A 21,343-nucleotide genomic window follows, 5' to 3' on the forward strand; every position below is an offset into this window, starting at 1 on the left:
TGATTAGTACTTCTAAGAATTAGAACAGCTCTCCAATTTTTTGTAAGAGTTCACAGATACTAGCAGTGGTCAAGGTAGATTCCTAAGGTCAAGGCCCTGGGTATACCAAAATTCAGTCCCTGCTCTTCAGCGGGACTAACGTACGGATAAACTTGTGGAGAGTCCGGCGGTGTGTGGGCTGATACCTTTCTCACCAAAAGGAGTGGTTTGTGAGTAAAAGAAGCAGGGCTCCATCTGGCCAGCTGGGTTTACATAATAAGGCTTGAACGTGAGCCGGCTGCCTCAGGAAGTTCTATGAGGTAAGAAATTCTTGTCCAACAGAAGTTCTTTTTCTACAAAAAGGCAATGTAATGAAAAGGACGAACAACTGCAGGTTGCCCCCAAATGTGCCGGATTGTGAGAGAACTTCACACACAGTGGCTATGAGTCCATAAAGCAAATGATATGTCCCCAGTGTCATCAAGGGCCATCTAGGGGGAGATTTTATCCCATCCTCTCCTCCCCAGAGAGTCTTCAGGGATAAATATTTCTGTTTCAGGAGCTCTGGGAACAATCTTGGCCTTACAGTGAACTTACCATACATGCTTGAGTCAGTCACTTCTAACTGGCCTCAGTTTCCCCATGTGTAAAATAAGAATATTGGACACATGGCATCTAAGATACCTTCTAGCTTTGATAATCAATTATCTTTGATTGCAATAATGGGAAGATTTGGTAGTTCATTTCTTGAAATACAATTGAAACCTTTAAAGAAACCAGGAGCTGGTCCCCCACCATGATGCACAGTTGGGCTATGAAGGCTGGTGAGCCCTTGCATGGATGATTTTGTGTGTTTTTCTGGATGATTTTGTGTGTGTAACCAAGTGTGTCCAGGGCTAGCTATTATTCCTGCCTGCCCAGCTTTCTTGTCCCTCTCTTCTAGAATAAAGCCAATTTTTTCCCTTTGGAATCTGCCCCTCCCACATCAGTGAGGCTGTCAATCACATGGCCTCACCCTTGAATAAGGTAATTGGATGCATAACCCAAAAAGGACCAGTGAGTCCCTTTAGGGGGCTGATATGCATGCTTGGAGCGAGAGGGTCCCTCCCCTTAAATTCCAGCAGTCTCAAAGCTGTTGGGAATCATCTTTACCACCGAGTGGAAACAGCCCAGCAGTGACTGATGTCAATCCCATAGAAATGACAGAGGAAACAAGGGAGAAAAGAGAAAGTGAGGGAGAGAGAGAAAGAGAGGGAAGAGAGAAAATGTGGAAAGGGGGAAAAGAGGGAGGGAGAGACACCTGGGTGGCTCAGTTGGTTAAGCATCTGACTTGCTCTCAGGTCATGATCTCACAGCTCATGAGTTTGAGCCCCATGTCGGGCTCTGTGCTGACAGCTCAGAGCCTGGAACCTGCTTCAGATTCTGTGTCTCCCTCTCTCTCTCTGCCCCTCCCCTGCTCGTGCGTGCTCTCTTTCTCTCTCTCAAAAATAAATCAACATTAAACAATTATTTTTAAAAGAGGGGAGGGATAGAAGAGAGAGAGAAGCAGGGGGGATTGAGAGAAAGAGAAAGACAAAGCGGGAAGGAAGAAAGAAGGGAGATCCCACCAGTGACTTAATTCCTTAATACGAACCTGTGGACCCAGCTATGTGTAAAGGGAGATTTATGCCTTGACCATTCCAGTTAAGGAAGTATATACACCTTCCCTTTGTCTTTCCTTTTTCTTCAAGTCCTTAGGTTCCTCAAATGAAGATCCATGACCCGAAAAAGATTAGAAACCATCACAACTGGGGCATTTATTAGAGATGGAGTGAACCCACTTCAGAAAGAAACAAAGTTTATTTGATGAATATAAATAAGGCGATCAGCACAAAGTACTTCTCATACACATGATAACAAATTTATGAACTGTACATACCTTGTACGTTGTTGTACTTCTACTAGACACGAAGTTACAATGACTGGCTAATACATGCCCACTGGTAGTTTCTGAGGGTTCCTTAGTTTTATTTATTGTTTTCATAGCAAAGTCCATAATCACATGGTCAATATTCACAACCCACATGCCACTCACTTGAAGAAAAATTACAAGAAGCACTATCAAACAAGGGTCTCTGGGAATTAGATACATTGACCCCTGGCAGCATTCAAACGCCACTCTACACGAAAACATCTCAGGTAGAGCTTATGACAACACATTGGAGGTCTCATCAGAAACACTGTTTAAAAAGTAAATTGAAACCCACTTTCAAATGAAAGCTGACACGCTTTTAACGTGCATACTGGATACACAAAAATCAGTAAATACAAAATTGAGACTGTGCATCAAAATCAAATGGGGTATAAAGTACAAGCCTGCTTTCACACAAAGCGAGAAGACCAACTTCTCCTAAATGTCAGCCTCACCTTTTTTTTTTCCCAACTTCGTTATGATTGGAGGGGTACCTGCTAACGTTTGCGCAACGGAAAGATCTTCCCGACATCACAGTGTTTGCTGTAAACCCAGAGACTATTATTTAAGATGTGTAAAGGGAATTTTTTGGTAACCCCCCCCCCAACATCAGAGAATAGTACATGAGATGGGAAAAGATGCTATGTTAGACAGAATTTAATTTTTAAGGGACTAAAGAAGATGCCCCCTAATGGTTAAGATTGATAATACTTTAAACCAACAAAAGTGGGGCAAAAAATTGATCCCCCAAACAAGAGCTGTGACAAAATTGGCACATACTTAGAAAGAGCTAAGTATACACGGTTGGTTGCTTTTTCTGCTTTGAGGACCCTAATTCCCCTCGCGGATTTCGTGCTACTTCAAGTATTCAGCTGCAGAGTTCAGGTCAGGCTCTGGCTGTAGGGGGCATGGGGGCCGCCTACCCCAGGACACCCAAATTGTTCATGGGGACGCGTTTGTGGCCTGGGTTTGCAGTGCGACCTGAGGTCAAAATGTGCTGTATGTGCTTGCAAAGAACTCTGCTCGTTTCTCCAATGGAAACCTAAATCCCTTTGAGAGTTAAACGACAAACTTTTTAAACGTGAATGTATTTGGATTGTTTATGCAACACGAAAGCTTTACATAGTTCGCTATACTTACTGACGACAAGAACAAAGCCAGAAGCGAGAAACCTGCTTGAATATATTACTCCTAATGCACCAAGGATGAACAGTGCAAGTCAGACACAGATTCATCTTCCTCGACAAATAAGGTGTCTGCCTTTTAAATACCTCAATGGCTCACGGGAGAGGTCCAGAGTTAATTGCACCAACACTTTGAAAAGTAATAATAACGACTAAATGCAATGCAAGACTTCAGGAACACCTGTGTAGAATCCTTTCCACAGCAGCAAAGAAAGACAACTGTATTTATTAAGGCCACTCATGCTTAACTTCACTGTTTATCCTTTTAAGAATGCAGATTTTCACTGCCCACTTGCATACGTGTGGAAGGGTTTCTTCCATTGACGAGAAAGTGGATCGATAATGAGAGTTGCACATATTTGCCAGACTGGTCATGAGTTTTATGAAGTTATAACAACTTTAGTTATTTTTTAATCTTCAGAGGAAGCAGTAGGAGTTAAGTTCTCCTTAGTACCATGTCACTGTATGTAAAAGACCTTAAAATTTGGTCTCTTTCCCTGGCATGTGCTTTAAATAATGACGCTGTACCCACAGACATGTTGTGTAGAGCTATATACAGATACACAGCTTTTGTGATTATTCCTCATTCATCAATGTTTTCATGTTTGATGCTGAAAATGCTTTGGAATCCATGTTGGAGACATTTTTTAAAAAATGAGAAATGACCCTTCAAGCTTATGCTGTTTGCACAGCACTTGGATCTTGAAATGTGAATGAGTCCCAGCTTCTTCATGGAGACCTGCGTGTACGGGAATGGGAAGAGTCGGAGGCTCGGGCTCAGCCCAGCCATGAGATGTGTGGAACACGCGGAATAGAAATATGTAGGTGCCTCAGGCTTTTGCCACTCTCCAGTACAAAGACAGGGTAGATAAAATCATGAGTGATCAATCTGGATGCGCCATGCATTGTCAGAGACACACACCATGTTCTCATAAGGCGATTTCTTGGCAAGTATTAGTGGTTTAAAAAATTGATTTCAATTCCAACCTGGCCCAGAGGTAACTACTGGTTACACCATCAAAACGTGGTTCTTCAAACAGCAGATTAAAGAAATAGAGGAGGGTAAAGGCTCGCCATTTCTGGTGTTTTGGTTTCTTTGTCAAACACTCCATGCATCTTGGTATACAAACACTGCCAACACCACTCACGCACAGAATTTACACTTTTTGATAATCGAATGCATTAGGACATGACCACTTAGGCTGAACCGGCAGAAAACCTGGAGATGAAGCTAGTTGTCCAACAGAAGCTGACTCCACGGTTAAAATCCCATGGAGTTCAAATTTATCCAACGATGTTTAAGTAACATAAATAAAATTGATCAAATAATGACATTCAGAAGAGACGATCACATTTTAAATGCCCAAATCCTGACAAAAAAGGAGGATCTGTCATTTTTCTCCTCTTCCTCCTTCTTCCTGTCCAACATATCTAAATCCATGAGAAATGACATGAGATAATGAAGGAAATATCAAGTCGAACAGAACTGTGCACCATAATGGAAATGAAAGCTTCTCTTCCGGTCCTGATGAGCATTCCAGGTGGTGACGGCCAGCGACGTGAGCCACGCTGCAGTAGGTGATCAGAATGTTGCTGCAGAGCTGCATTTCCCCTTTAGTCTGCTCTTCTGATAGCTGCGACGAGAAAGCACACGACTTAGCAGGGGAAGCAATTGCCATTGATCCAGGAGAGAATCCTGGCTGGAGTTCCCATACTCACCCCTGCACTGACCCTCCACTATTCTCTTTGGTTGTGGTTGGCTGGGATGGGGAAGAGGGCAATGGGGAGGAAGCACAGAGGCAGGACAAACTGAACATGAAGTTATATCATCCGAGGGAAGGCCTCTTTCAAAATATGTCACATCCAGGTATAGATGTCTCTTGATCGGGCAAAAAGAAACTGAAATTGAAAGAAAGGAAAGATACAAAAATGTTCCAGTGATGATTTCTATGTGATCAGACATGTGTTCATTTTTTTCTCTCTCCACTTTTCTACAATGAGTATGGTTCTTAAATTAGTTTTAGCTTGGCTTTATAGGGATAAGAGAGTTGAAGACGGTAAGACACCAGAAAACCTAACATTTGCTTATAAACCATCTGAGAGCAACGATTCAAACACATACTGGCCCTGGCAAGCCCATTCCTAGGTATGAATGCAGAAGAATGGAAAACAGGGACTCAAACAGATACTTGGCCACAAATGTTCACCGCAACATTGTTCACAACAAACAGGTAGAAACAAATCCTAAGGGTCTACCAGCACATGGATGGATAAACACACGTGGTGCATACATACAGTGGAATAGTACTCAGCCCTAGAAAGAAATGAAGTTCTGATTCATGTTACAATATGAATGACATTCGAAGATACCATGGCAGTGAAATAAGTGAATAGGCCAGACACCAAAGGACAAATACTGCATGATTCTGCTTACATGAGCTATCCAGAGTAGACAAATTTATAGACACATAAAATAGATTAGAGGCTTGCCAGGGGCTGGAGGGAGAGGGGGGAGGAGTTACAGCTTAGGAGGTACAGTTAAGCAATCGTTTGGGATAGTGAGAAAGTTCTAGAAATGGATAGTAGTGGTTGTATAACCCTTCGTATGCACTATATGCCATGGAATTAAACTTAAATTATACGTTTATGTTGGTTAAAATGGTACCTTTTAATGTATATTTTACCACAACAAAAACATACTTAAAAAAGGACATTGATATCTCGTTAGAGAGAGAACAAAACAAAGCTGGCCTTCATCCCAGCCTGCGATGGCGTGTGTGTGTGTGTGTGTGTGTGTGTGTGTGTGTACTCGACCCTACACATAAATGTAACAGTCATCCGTCTGCATACTTCATGACCTGGGGATATGCAGGAGCACCCTAAATGTCCTCACTGCCCCAGTAAGAGGTCCTGGTGTGGAATAGAACTGTAGCCTGGGAAGAATCAGTAAAATGGGTGGGAAGAGAGGACCAGCCCATATGACCCTTCAAATGCTGACTTTCTTCCCCGCTGATGCTCATTATCATTCACATATGGCCTCTGAATGCTTTGGGAGTTTCCGGGCACATGGTAATAGTGCAGCTATCTGGGGAATATGGCAGGGAGGGGAAAGATCAAACGCACATACACACACACACACACACACACACTCACTCACACATGTGTGAGCCACTTTTTATATACAGCCTGAGCTGTCTGATTTGGTGGTTGATGCACAGAATTTCTCAAGCCACACTGACTAATGAGCATGCCAAAGATCCCAGTGTCTGTACAGGTAGGCAGTTATTTCCAGCCATCGTTAAACAGTGCAAATGAAATATGTGGCTTGGATGAACTCTGCTAATTCATACTCTGAGGAGTTTGGTGTAACCCTTCTGGTTAAGAAACTTGAATCGGGGCAAAAAAATGACTTTTGCAGAGCCAGAAAGCTAGGGAGTTCCTAGAGGAGATCATATTACTCATTCTGGCACATAAAATCTCTGCAAACTTTGTATGAAAATTGTAAGTCAGAGCACGCTTTCTGCTCTGTGAGCTGTGCATTGCTCTAATTCTTTTGTGCATTAAGCATTTCTTAATCATCCTTTTAAAGGGCTGACCAATATATTAAAAGGCCACCTGATTAAAAGGTAAAGAGAAACCCAAAGTAGTACTAAAATGCACCGGTCATATTTTACAGATGGGGAAACGAGTGAAAAATAATTACAGCGAATGCCTGATGTCCTTGATGTTTTTCCAAGATAAAGTAGCAAAGAACAATCATTTATTCAGTTGAGAGAAGGATTTCCAGCTGGGTAACAGGTCACTAGGCAGAATACAGTGCCTCACAACGGTACTGTATGAGATGCGTGTGCTGCATGGGGTGTGCGCTGTGGAAGAGGGAACTCTCAGAAAGGGTTGCTGCTCCTTCAGCCAGACAATCCATTCACGGGGGGTGGGGGTGGGGGCACCTAAATGGCTTCGAGAGAAAGACTCAGATGACATCGCCAGCAGTTGGAAATGCAGACAATCCCTTGTTGGGGGGCAAATAAGCCTATGCTTTAAAAAAATGAAAAAGAAATCCTAGCTTTCAGCATTGAGGCAACCCAGGCAGCCACCCACAGTGGGATCATCTCTGGACAGTCCTGCCTCACCTGGATGGTCACAGCAGACCCACTCTGTCCCCACACCTCTTCTCCTGAAGCACCCAACTCAGTGTTCTCATGTGCTCCCCACAGCGCTGTTTCAATAACGACATCTACTCCATCTTGCGTTTCCTGTGTACAACCTGCATTTACAACCCCCTTGCCTGCAGGATGGAGAAGAGCCTCTGGCCATGCCGGCCTGTTTCTCTGCAGCCCCACACTGCACGGGCCGCCTGTGTTGGATTTGCTTCTGCCATACGAAGCTTTCTTTCCTCCTCGTCTCACACACTTGTCTTTCCGTCCGACGCGCGTTGACATCAACCCTGGGCCTGACTAATGCCTACTTACTCTTTGGTATCAGTTTAGATGTCACCTCCTCTTTAAATTCCCGTTAGTTAACACACCATGCACTCCTGGTTAGTATGAATTTAGTCTTTTAAATACGGATTTTGTATTTATACAAATATATATTTGTATAATATTTTGTTCATACTGGATCAAGTATATAGTATTACAACTAATTTCGATTTCAATTAACAATTAATTTGATTTCTTCTTATTTTTAATGTGGCTATGAGAAAACTGAAAATAACTGGCTGGCATTATGTTTCTATCTGAATAATACTGGTCTGATCTATAAGCTGTATGAGGACAGGGGCCAGGCCACTCTTGCTCACCTAGCACCCTCTGAGCCTTGTACAGTTCATGGAACAAACTGATTCACTCCTTCACGCCACAGGTATTAGGGAGCATCCAGAGTAGGCAGAATCTCCCCACCCCCAAGCAAGATTTCCAGCCCTGATCCCGGAGATGGAGACTGTGAACATCTCACACCATGATTACGCTACCTGACAGATGTAATGAAGGTCACCAATCTGCTGACTTTAAGTTAATCAAGAGGGTTGATCTGAGCAGACATGATTTAATCATAGGAACTTTAAATAGCACAGACTTTTCTCTTGTTCGTAGAGGGAGAGAAAGGGAAATCTGAAACAGGAGAGGGATTTGCAGTGCTGAGATGGAGGGAACCATGGGGCAGGGGCCCGAGAGGGTCCTGCACAGCCCACGTGCGCCCCTAGCTGACAGGCAGCAAGAGAGCTGGGCGCTTAGTCCTACAACCACAATGACATGAACTCTGTTAACAGCTTGAATGAGCCCGGAGGTGGGTGCTTCCCCAGAGCTCCAGGTTAAAGTCCAGCCTGGTCAATACCTTTACTTTGGCTTTATGAGACCCTACGAGAAGGACCCAGTGGTGTGTGACTTGGCTTCTGACCTTAGAAACTGTGAATTAATAAATGAGTGCTAAGTTTTAGTCCCTAAGTTTGTGTTAATTTGTTATGCAGTGATAGCAAACTAACACAGCTCCTCTGTGCCAGGGGTACAATGTGCTTGGTGCCAGGGGTACAATGATAAAAAGGCCAGGGGCACCTGGGCGGCTCAGTTAAGCATCTGACTTCACCTCAGGTTGGTGAATTCAAGCCCCACATCAGGCTCTTAACTGACTCAATGGGTTAAGCGTCTGACTTCACCTCAGGTTATGATCTGGCAGTTCGTGAGTTCAAGCCTCACGTCAGAATCTGTGCTGACAGCTCAGAGCCTGGAGCCTGCTTGAGATTCTGTGTCTCCCTCTCTCTGCCTCTCCCCTGCTAGAGCTTTGTCTCTCTCTCTCTCTCAAAAACACAACAAAACAAAAAACAAACACTAAACAGGACAGACAAAATCTGCACCCTCATGAAACCTGTATTTTTAGAAGTAAGACAGACAACAAATAGATACACAAATAAAAGAATTAGAATTTAAAAAAATTTGTGCCTCAAAGGAAATGAACAGGGGTCTGTGCCAGGCATGCTTAAGATTTGACTATATAACAATTAGAACATAATTTTTTTAATATGGAGAGATGTCTACAAATTTCCAGTGAAAAAAGCAGACCACGATTCTGTATGTGCAATTCAACCACATTCTTGCTGCAACGCACACATAAACATAAACACTTGCAAATGCATATACCAGAATATCCTTAATAATTATTTCTGGGTGGTGTTTGAAAATTTTCTTCTTTAGAATTTTTGTTGTTCTTGGATTTTTAAAACCAAAGAATGTGTAACTGGCATCACAATAGAAGGCTGTTCCCATTGTGAAAAGTCTTGGCCGGGTTCTGGGGGAAGGAACCACCCCTGCGGTTGGTGTGCAGGGGTGGGGGGTTGCTGTGGGGGTGGGGCGTGCAGGCTGAGCACTGCAGTCAGATTCCGCCTCAGGACAAGCGCCCTCAGGAGAGCAGGCTATAAACGTGTGGTGTCTCACAAATATTCCTTCAGACTGTTTTTCTTTGGAATAAAGACACCTGCCCGATTATGACTTTCTTCTCCTGCCCTTTCGGTAGTGATTTGCAGAAACTGGCTGGGAGAAAGGAGTCTTTGGTAAACACGGAGGGGTTAAAGGGGAAACTGTTTAATAACAGTAGTAAAATGCAGGCTATTTTTGACATCTGGGTTAATGTCCATTACACTCCATGTGCTTTCCAAATGTGTGCTGCGCCCCCAGGTACAAAAACAGACACCCATTCACTCGGCTTTGGATGCCCCTGACATTGCACATGGTGCCCACATAACAGCAAGGCCCTGATAGGCTAATTAACAACTGCCAAGAGAAGAGCTGCTCGCCCTGGAGGGGTGCAGGGATCCTGCAGCATAGCTCCACTAAGTGATTCTGCTCACAGGAAAACCCAATAGAGTCGTTTCTGCTCAAAAAAAAAGAGAGAGAGAGAGAGAGAGAGAAATCTATAACTACATCTGTGTTATTACTTAACATCTTTTAAAACTGGGTGGAATGGGTTTCCCGTTTTCCTCATGAAGATTTATTTATTATTGTTGTGATCAAAGTAGCAACAAATTATGTTAAATCATTTAATTTTCTTGATAGGAGCAACCACCTTGAAGCCATAATTCAAAAATATGAGTGGAGAGCAACATTTTACCTTGCAAGTGGCCTCCTACAGCTCCACAGGGCAATAAAATGTAACACTTGAGAGCCCAAAGGCTGCGGATGGGGGTGGGGTGGGCCCAGGGAGCCGGCAGGCAGCTCCGAATTGCAAACTGCTGTTAGGGAAGGCGGAGCTTTCTGGCCAGGGCAACTAGAGAACCCAGGGTTTGGATTTCAACTTCAGTTTCTGTGCACTGGGTGCAACTCACCCACAGTGTTTTTAAATCAAGAAAATCAGATGTATGGCAGCAAACACTGCTGTGTCTTCTTAGGACATATTTCTCTAGTTATGACTGTAGTCAGTTATGCATAGCTAATGTTCGGTGCATGCTGTTGGTCATCACGCTCTATGCTGTTGGAGAAATGATCTCAAACAAGGTGGGGAGCGCCATGGTACCAATTGGGTTGATCCGCGCCTGACACAGATAAGGAAACTGAGGCTTCCAGGGCCTTAGTGCTTTAGGTGAAATTCCCACCTTCCTGGGGTCTGATCTGAACCCACATCTTCTCGCTTCTAGAGCCCGTTCTCTTTACTACGACGCCAGAATTTTCTAAATCTTGATTCTTTGTGTTCCACCTTCCCAATTTTTGTAATCTCTTCGTAAACACCTGTCACATTTAATTAAACTTTTTCTTTAAAACGCTTTTCTAAAACTTAAATTTTCTTTTAAAGAAAGACTTATTTTTATGTAAGTAAGTGCTTGTTTGCATAACTCTAAAAATTAGGGACTGTGCTCCAAGAAAAAAAAAAGATTTATTTGAATGCCATAATGGAGGCAGTATTTGTCTAATACACATTATAATAATTGCACAGCTATTAAAATAAAAGCGTCCATGAAACACCTAAAGCTATCGTCTTGTGGACATGCAGGGCCCTGCCTGCCCCCAGCCCTGTCTTGGAGACCATTCCCACTTCCCGGCAGCGGCCTACAGCAAGGAGCACCTGGTGTGGGTCACTGGCTTGCACATTCTCATACTCAGGCCACCAGCCGTCCCCGGCACTGCCTCAGTTGACACGTTAGGCCAGGCTGCTGTAGGCCAGCTTTTCTCAAGGGCAGACGACAGCGGGAGTAAAAGTCAGAAATCTATCGCTCAACATCTGCGTCAGGTACTCTGTTTAAGTTTTAAAACATTGGTTGCATAGAAATGTGCTTTAGTTGTAAGTTTTCTTGAAATAATACTTTATTTAGCCTGAGAGACTGCCCAGAACCCAAAGGCCCTTGCCACCCAACTCCAGGATCTCTTGATTTGATGTCGAGGACACTTGGAGCCGGGTCATTCTTTGCCGTGGGGATGCTTCCTGTTATAGGATGCTTAGCAACAGCCCTGGCTTCTACCCACTAGATGCCAGTAGCATCACCCACTCTTCCGCTCGTGACAATCAAAAATGTCTCCCGATATTGTCAATTATCATCTAGGGAACAAATCCTTCCCCTCCCCCTTGAGAATCACTGGCCTAATCTATTGTTTTGTATTTAATGGTTGACTGTGGTGTTTTAAATATCATTATATTTTTGTTAAAGTACTTATTGCATACCCGCATCAACGAAACTATACAAGGCATGAACAATTTTGCAGAAATAAACATCTATTCTAAGCTGCCATCACATTATTTCAGACACGGCTGCACAGATTTAAAAGTCCTGTGGAAATAGGTACAACCTAGGTAATAAAACTAATGAAAATGTACAACCTATCTGACATAAAGTAGAAATGCCACAATCCTGAGATAGCAAGACACCTAAGACACTTGCTGAGCTAAGTGAAAAGGTAAAATCTAGTTTAAATTTATAGCATTCTTTCAGTGTCCCTCTAGGAGTTTGGCATTTTGCCAGGGCTCCTTGTTAAAAATTTGTTAAACGTGTTTGGCATTAATGCAAACACAAAGTGGTCATTTGTTACAAATTCTATTGGAATGCATTCATTTAAGGCAATGAAGTAGTTACTAGAAAAGAAAAAAAATGTTCATTAAGTACATTTTAAAAATACAATGATGTATGCAGTGTGTAACTGTGGCGCCCTGGTGGCTATATAAATCGCTGACAGAATAACCACACATTGTGTTTAGTTTGAAATTGGAATCTTTTAAACATAAGTGATAGAACAAAAACTGGTTTTGTTTGTTGTCAAAACCGATGTTAGTCTTTCTTTTCTGAACTAGTTAAAATAACCAAAAGTTTGGCATACAATTTCTAACATCTCAAATCAGTGAAACGTATAGGTTAAAATAATGCTTTGGGGATCTTTGGGGGCGCTGAGAGTGACACTGGAGACAGGGACTGTTTCAACAAACAGAACGCCGTGCCCCGGAGAGAGCGAAAATGCCCGAGTCACCCTGGAGAACCCCACGCAGGGAGGGCCACTACCTCCGCGCCTGACAGTTGTCTGAGGTTATTAGGTTACCTGGAGGGAAAAACCACCGGCTTTCATCACGGAGACAATGGAATCCTATGAGCAAATATCCTAAGCCTTGTGTATAGAACTTCCACCCTGAACTGTTCACACAAAGGAATTATTGCTGAGTAATGGTAACTCCTTAGCTCCCCGATGAAACGGTTCCTGGAGCTCAGCTTTGGGAGAGAGAGGGGCTATTTGTCATGATATGACGTTTGGGCCTTGCAACGTAGCTCGTTGTGGATGTTAGCATGGAATATACCATCTCACAGATCCTAAATGCTTGCTGAAGCTGGTCCTCAAGGTGAATAGAAAACTCACACCTCACAGGAGTATTCGGACATTATTCACTGCTTTCTCCTTCCCTTTCTCTCTTGCTCTGACGTATTTATTGCCATGAAAGTATCCATAGAACAGAAGAAAATCCCCGGGGTCTGGAGAGTCACAGGCCCAAATCCCCATGTCCCCCAAACCTCTCTTTTGGTTGGCCTCTTTTGCAATCTGAGTTTGATATTATCCAGTTTGCCCTTGAAGGGCATGGACCCAGGGTATCTCAGCCCCAGGTTCTTGAAACATTCTCCTAGATTACGAATGAACTTAGACAAAACCTAGCATTTCGCATGTGGCCTGGAGAAGTTTGCCTTGCTCTTCACAAGTGCCCCAAAGGACCAAGAACCAATAAGTCTAAGAACAGGGAGAAAATACGTCCAGAAGTAACAAGAGTACATGATACAAAAGGTAAGAACACATTCCAAGTACTATTCCTGAGCGCATTTGGTTTTATACCATTCGATGGGCCCTCTTACAGATGACGAATAGACAAATAGTTGACTCATCTGCATCATTAGGGCCTCTCCGAGGGTCTTGGAAAAAGTCTGTGTACTTCAGGGGCCCCAAAGCTTAATCCCCATTAGTTTCATGGTAAATTCCTCTGCCTGCAATTAAAGTTTATTTTTGAGATGGTATTTTCAAATTCAGTTGAGGATAAAGTAAAACATGTTTTCAAATCCCTTCCTGACAAGAATTCAGTTTTAGTGTGAGCTCACCCCAGCATAGCAGAGCACCAGGGAACCCTCTCTCCAGCCCCGGTGCTAAGAAAGCAGTCATGTGCAGTGATGGGATGAACCTCCTAGAAAGAGGAGCCAGCAAGGCATTTTGCAGAATTTGAAACATGAAGGAACAATTTGATATCTCAAGTTTGCCGACCAGAAGTGGCTCAGATGACAAGTGTTTACAACAGGATCTTCATGGAGCCAATAATGGCAATTAGTCCCCAGAATTGGAGGGCGCCCTTCCCGCCTCGCTGAGGTGGAATGCCATTTACTCTTGGGCTGGCGACTAATTAGGGGTCTCTTTTGAAGATCAAGGTTTTGTGATCCCTGCTTCTTAATAACATGGTTTGCCTGTCGGCCACCTGGGTCCAGGCGAGACCTCCCTTTCCCCCCCTCCCCAAACAGCAGGCACTGCCTTAGGCCAGGAGCAAGTGTGGGCAGGAAAACACAGATCCAGCCGGTTGAGCAATTTAACCTCTTCAGCACCAAGGTCCTGTAGCTCAGTGCTCAATCAGGCTGCCCAGAAATGGAGACAATGTACTTCGTTTCTCAGACCGGGCAGAAAGCCTGGGTGTAATGTGAAGAAACCCCTTCACGGTGCACACATAATGCAGCTTGCTTTCTTGAGCAGGAAGAGAGGCAGGAAGACTCCACTTTTCCAAATGAGTGGCAAAGCAAGAGGCCCTTGCATTTGCTTCAGGCTGGGCTATTTCCAGAACAGATTTTAGAAGTGACTGGAATAAAGAAGGCTGGAGGTCGAGGGTAAGGACGGTCAAGTATGCCTTCTGGAGCTCTAATCTCACCGGCATCAGGCCCAAGAGGCTGAGATGCCTGCATCTGCAGAGATCTTGCCAGGGTCCCCAAGGCCTGGCTATATAATGCTGGGCTGGCTGCTCTGCTCTTTAGTTAGTGCCGGAGAGGCCAAAACAGCAGGAAAAGTAAGCTGCGAAGAATTAAACTTGTAACAACTTGGGCAAAGCTCAAACAGCAAGCGAGGCTGGTCCTTGGGCTGTTGACACACTCTGGCCTGGGTCGGCTGTGGTCACTAAACCCATTAGCGTTCCGATGTGGCAACAGCTAATGCTGCAAGTTCAATGTGTTTTTGTTTAATTTCTAAATGCTGGGTGCACGCCGGCAACGATGGCCGCTGAAGGCAGTCAACCCCACTGCCATAAACACAGTCATCATTGTCAGTGATCCGAAATTCATATTTTAAACCATTTATTTTTGGCAGATAGGGGTTGAATGGAGTTTTGCATTTGATTAACTGTGCTTTAATTTCAACTTGCTTCAAACTTTTCTGATTTTTCTAAGCAACCGCCAAATCAGAGTTCCCTGCAACAAAAGGTACTAGCCTTCTTGGGGGTGGAGGGGAACCTCTTTTGTAGGTGGAAAGGGAAAAAGGAAATGTATAAACACAAGCCACCAACTGGCTGAGTGAAGGCAGGCCTTTTAGAGATATTCAGGGTCTCTGAGCCCTCTGAGCCCTAATCCACACCCACCTGTAAATATGGGACTAGGAAAAAAGGGACATCATTTTGGTCTGCAGAGTTGAAAGGGATATGGGTTCTTAAATGAGACACAAAGGCAGATTCAGCTTGGATTTGATATTATCTTCAAGTTATGCTTATGAAAGTCCTTCCTTCGCTCCTTTCTTTTTTTTTTTTTTTTTTTTTAATATTTTTATTTATTTCTAGGAGAGAGAGAGAGAGAGAGAGACAGCGTGAGCAGGGAAGGGTCAGAGAGAGAGGGAGATACAGACTCTGAAACAGGCTCCAGGCTCTGAGCTGGCAGTCAGCACAGAGCCCGACGCGGGGCTCGAACCCACAAACCGCGAGATCATGACCTAAGTGAAAGTCGGACGCTTAACCGACTAAGCCACCCAGGCGCCCCCTTCGCTCCTTTCTTCCGTCCCTCCTCCCTTCCCTCTCACTCTCCCTCCCACGGTTTTTAAAGCATCTATCAGGAACAAGCTAAGTCCTGGGGACATATGGCCGAATGAGACAGATGCTGACTTCATGGAAGGCACATCTAGAGAGACATTACACTCCACAATTAATTAAAATGAATATATGATTTACAAATTAAAATTTCGGAAGAGAATGACATCCCCAAATTCACCGAGCACAGACATTTTTTTTGTTTTCTGTTTTTTTTTTACAGACATTTTGTTTTATGGCATCCAGTCCTGGGACGCTGAAGAGGTCGCTATTATTAACTCATCACAGTGCTTGAGGTAAAAGTTGCACGCTCAGCATCACAGCTAGTAGGTGGGGCCATGGTGCAGTCTTGCACACCGGGACATCATATCCCAACTTGCAGGAGCCATTGGGGCCCTGACCTGGTGTGAAGGGCTGGAAACGCCTTCCAGGGAAGTAACATCTCTGGTGGTTACGTGCACCTACTGGAAGGAAATGGCTCCTTCGTCTCCCTTTTCCTCGTCTTCTTTCTCACTGTGCTAAAAGAAAAGTAAGTCCATGGATTTCTATGCATTCCTAGGGTTTTGTCCAGACTCTCTGTCCTTTGAAATAGATTTTTAGTTGGTGCTTTTTGTCTCTCAACAAGAGCTCACCTACAGGCTCCTTCAAAAGCCTCCACTTCAGAGTATCAAGGTCCATATCTCCTCCTTTCCCTCCAAGAGTTTGCTTCCCAGCCTTCCAGCTTCATAGCACTGGGGATGATTAATCACTTTTAAATATGAAAAAAATTAACATGTCCGAAGCATTCTTCTCCACTGTCAAATGTTTTGTTTTAACATAGATCCAGAATGGCTCCCTTCCCCAGCAGTGCCAAAGCAATACATTTTCAGTTGGAAATTCAACTGCAGAAATCCCATCCAGAAGCCCCAAGCCATATATCTTAACATCTTAATTTCATTTAGGAGGAATGCAATGATTGATCATTTATCATTCTGAGATTGAGTGAACTATCTGGGGGATTCCAATCTATTGCTTCTGCACAACTGATGGGATATTCACATGTCTTCTGGCTGCATGAGGGCTTTGGGGTCCAAGTGGTCTTTGAAGGAGTGGAATGCTAAAAAGATTATTGAGGGAGGGTCTGCCTTTACCGGCAAAGTATAACTCCAAGGCTTTACTTGCTCCAAATTAGAGCCGCCCCCGGTGATGGCCAGGATGTCTGCTGCTGAGTTACTCCCTCTCCTCCACCCCCACACAGGGAATCTTTCCTTCCTGACCTTATCCTTTGATAGGTAACTTTGAAAGGCCCTGGGGAAAACCTTCAGATGAAATCCATTGGCATTTCTTGACTTTGTACCCATGAGATTTCTATTTAACCTAAAGCTGCTTTGTCACAAAGGAATGAAACAAAATGGCACCTTCCTAGGACATCTGCGCCAGGCCACTGGCATCATAGCTACCATTTTGGTTTCCACTCAGGATATCATTCTAATCTCTTCATGTTGAGTAGAGATACTTGCTCAGCAGGAAAATGGCCAGAACATTTCAGAACAGATTTCTGGAGGGTCTATAGTACCACCGATCTTGTGTTAGATGTGTGGGTGGGAGCAGTCAATGAAAACAAGTCCAAGTATGTATTCTATAATGGTGAATCCAACTGAGAACCCACTGACTTTCACATGGTGTAGGTTTTAAGGAATACATAGAGAACAAGATGGCTCCAAAATTGTGATCCGTCTCTGCAAACACACACATGCAGGGTTTGCTCAGGAAGCCCACTGCTCAATGGACCCCTTAATGCGAAAAGATGATGTCCCGTCCAAAGAAGAACAACGCAGGAGGAGGAGCTAGAAGAAAGCAGAGGCTATTTCTGAGGAAATTCCAGGCTGGACACATTTGCATAGCACTTAAAAGGAGACAGCCTCCCAGGCTTGCATTTACACTGTAAAGTGACTGTCTGCTCTTACAGGCCCATGGCTGTGGCCCTCCTGTTCCTTCTGCCTCCAGCTCCTGCTCGGGGATTAAGTGAACTCTGCAATGTCACTGGGACGGCTGGGCTCCAAGGGTGATTGAGAAATAGTTAACAGAGGGCCCCTCAGGCAAACCCATTCTCCCATCTGTCATGAGGCTTTTGGCTACCACAAATGTTTCCACTGAGACGTGGAGGTATCCTGAGAGAGGGCTCCTGTGCTGCTTTTGTCGCTGGTCACTTTGAAGACAAAAGAGGGGAAAAACACCTTTTCATAATTTAGGAACTGACTGGAAGTTTGCCTATTAAATCCTAAGGTCCTGCCAGGCAGAGGCTGGGGTTAACTCCAAGACAGTCATGGCAGCCAGGAGTGAGGGAGGCTAGGAAATGCCTTGAGGAAGAACGAGGCCAGAGATCAAGGAGCTGGGGCCTGAAACAGTGGCCACCTGATGGATGACACCAGTGGCATCTTTGAAGCTGCTTCCGAAGACCAGTACAGTACATCTCCCAAGCACTCCAGCAGTTTCCGTGGGTCCCAGGGGCCCACAGAGGCCTTGGCATTGCTGTACAGAACTGCCTTGGGATCCAGTCGCAGGTGATGCTGCAAACGTCCGCAAAGGCACACACAATTTCTGACTGGCAGTACTGAGAGTCCCATGCACAGGAGGCACACAGCTGGGTTCCCCCTCAGGGCTTTTGTATATACAGTTTCTTCCTCCTGAAGCACTGTCCCATCAGCCTTCTTCTCGATGCCTTCTGCTTGTCCTTAGATGTTGGCTGAAATGCCACTTCTTCAGGGGGGTCTTCCTTGACTACTGTTTCTGGTCAAATCCCCTGGACCAACATGCCCTCAGCACTCCCTCCGCTCTCTCCCCCAGCGTGCTCCTGCACAGAACGACCTGGCATCATGCACTGATGCATGCATGATGCCAGCATATGATTGATGCCTGATTGCAGCCTCAGCCCCCGCCGCCTCCACGAGGACAAGCTGTGTATGTCTTGCTCACTGTTCACTTGCTCACATATTTCATATGTGCCTGTCCCATGGTGGGTGTTCAATAAATATTTCAGTGGATTAAGGGGAGAGGTGAAGCCATCGATGATAACAAATGTGTTATAGGATGCTTCCATGTGCCAGGAATATTCCTAAGTGCTTTCCAGCAGGGATTTCAGTGCTGGCACTACTGACATTGTGGATCAGATGATTCTGTGTTGTGGGGGCTGTCCTATGCTTTGTATGATGTTTAGCAGCATTCTGGGCCTCTACCCACTAGATGCCAGTGGCACATGCACCCCTCCGCAAGTCATGACAATCAAAACATTTCCAGACTTTCCAAACACCTCCAGGGAGGGTGACTCCACCCTTGGCCCCTATTGAAAATAACTGGTATACACATACTAACCCACTTAATGTTCATAGTCATCCCAGGAACTGGGAACTGTTCTTTGTGTCAGAGTTAAGAAAACTGAGGCCCAGAGTGGTTAAATGACTTGCCCCAAATCCCATCACTAGCAGGAAGCTAAGCCAGGACCCAGGCAGTTCAGTTTCTCAATCTGAAGAGGTGCTGGAATGAAAAAGGGCTGGCTCAAGGCCTCACAGGTAAATAGGTGGCCCGGGTGGGACTGAGACCTGGCCTTTCTCATCTTCACCCAGTGAGCTTCCTGGCCATGGCCCTGTGCTGTGTTTTCAGACTGTCCCAAACTAGGGCCCTTTACTGGGGCTGGGCTGAGTTTCTGGGAAAACTCCTTATAGATCAGAAGTGACTGCACATCTTCTGTTCACTGACTGCTCCTCCTTCCTGGTTTCATGGCCAGTGATACCCAAGACCCTCTGGAAGCAAGTCTGTCAGAAACTAGCAAGGTGAGGTCAAGTGCACTGCACTCTTAGACATGCAGAAGGCTCAGTGCACTGTTATAGGGAAGCCAAGACTCAGATCCGGATCTGCCTGCATCTCACCATAGTGGGTGCATAAGCCCCAGATGGCAGTTCAGCCAAACCTGATAGCGATCCAAATTTGGGGACCATCTACCTTTCTGCACCTGCTCAAGCGACCTTATTTGTGGACTCTTGGTCTCTCATTCAAGGATGGGTAAGAGGGATGACACTGTTCACCTCGGAGGGTCACCATGAGCTGGGGCCTAACAGAAGCTCTGCACATGTGAACTACCTATCACTTCTTCCCCTTGCCAGTTTGGCTGCCCTCAGGTAAATCACGTGACCTCTCTGAGTCTCAGTTCTTTTCATCTACAAAGTGGTGATAATAATTCTACTATCTCCAGGTGGTTGAGAGGATAAAATAAAAGGAGTTTTCTTATAAAGTCCCCAGACCAGTGCCTGACATGTAGTAGGTGTCCAATTACCAGTACTGCTTGTTACCTCCTCCTCTACACTAACCCATACAAAAGAGAGAGGTGGGCATCAGGACCAGCTTGATCCAGAGTTCAAAAGTTCCAGTGTGGGATATTCAGGCCTAGGTTATTCATGGGCTAGGCCAAGGCCTGGTCATCTTCATGAAAGGAAGGAGGCAGAACAAAGAGGGAGCACATCGCAGGGGCCCAGAAGGAAAAGAGGTAGAAGGAACCCAGAGCTTCTCTCAAACTACAAATTCCAGGCCTCCAGCCTATGGCACCCCCAGCAGCCAACCTCCCTGGCAGCCTCACTCCTTCTCCTTGGGCCCTTCCCGTTGGCACAGCTGACTCGCTTTCCACGACTCCAGCTGCTAGATAAACTTTCAAGGATATTTCTGTGGCAGGTACAAACCTGGACAGGAAGCCTCGGGAAGAAATCCTAAATTAATTATATGTCAACATTTAAGCCACAAGAAGGAGCAGTTGTCATAAATTTTTGGGAGGTTAGAATCCAACTTTAGTTGTAAATGCGAGCAAGCTCACTGACTCACTTGTGAACGAGTGCCAACAAAATGATATATTTTACATTCTTTCACAGCTTGTTTTGGCTAAACACAATGAAGAAAAGGGGGGTGGATTACAGTTTTTATTCTTCACTGGGCAGATATGGTCAATCAAGCAAAAGAACTACACTACACATGTGCCAAAGCAGAAGAAATTAGCTCAGTTTACCTACTTTTTCTGTCCTCTTCCACCCTCACTGAAAAAGGAAATGAGCCTGAAAACTCAAAAGAAGATCTTAGGCACTCTAATCACCGTTAGTATGGCCCAAGGCTGGACATTCCTGACAACAGAGCAAGAATCTTCCAGGAGTCTTGCCCAATTTCTCCAGTCCTGACCGAACCCTGGTATAATAATGGCTTCTGAAACATCATTTCTCTGAGCACTGGTCACTGGTTATATTTGTTGTCCGGCATTCTCTGGGAGAAAGGCAGAATCTTCAAGAGATTAAGAAGGTGGAAGCTTCCAGGTTAGTGACCACGTAAAGATCTGGGGAGAGTGCCGTGTCTGGAGAGGGCATGGGAGCACCGAGCCTTTTCCCTATGCCTTGCTGGATGCATCTCTCCCATCTGGCTGTTCTTGTGTTATTTCCTTTTGTCATATCCTGGTCATCTACTCCAAGAAGCTGAAGGAGGAGGAGGAAAGAGGAAGCAGCGGCAGCGGCAGCCAGGCTACCAATACTAGTTTTACTTTCTGCTGACTTTCTCACCCATTCGTGACATTGATCATTCATTTCAAGAAGCATTTATTTCTGCTGAGCTAGGACTGGGGATATAGTGAGGAGTAAGACAACAGACACTGATCTTAAAATCTGACAGCCAAGGTGAAGCCTCAGGTAAGGAGACAACTGCAACACAACATGACGTGTTAGCTGACACAGGT

The 21,343-nt window shown here is 44.8% G+C and overlaps 1 protein-coding gene across 1 annotated transcript in view; it reads right to left on the reverse strand.

Moving 5' to 3' along the window:
* Positions 1 to 1,799: 1,799 nt before the first annotated feature.
* Positions 1,800 to 21,343, reverse strand: part of ERC2 (ELKS/RAB6-interacting/CAST family member 2) — a 903,427-nt gene continuing 883,883 nt past the window's right edge. Inside the window, exon 17 of the mRNA XM_039257435.1 lies at positions 1,800 to 4,748. The gene's annotated coding sequence lies outside the window, so the exon portion shown is untranslated. The remainder of the gene's footprint in view (positions 4,749 to 21,343) is intronic.

The sequence above is a fragment of the Hyaena hyaena genome, unplaced genomic scaffold (genome assembly GCF_003009895.1).
Source record: "Hyaena hyaena isolate Hyena2069 unplaced genomic scaffold, ASM300989v1 scaffold_618, whole genome shotgun sequence".
NCBI lineage: Eukaryota > Metazoa > Chordata > Mammalia > Carnivora > Hyaenidae > Hyaena > Hyaena hyaena.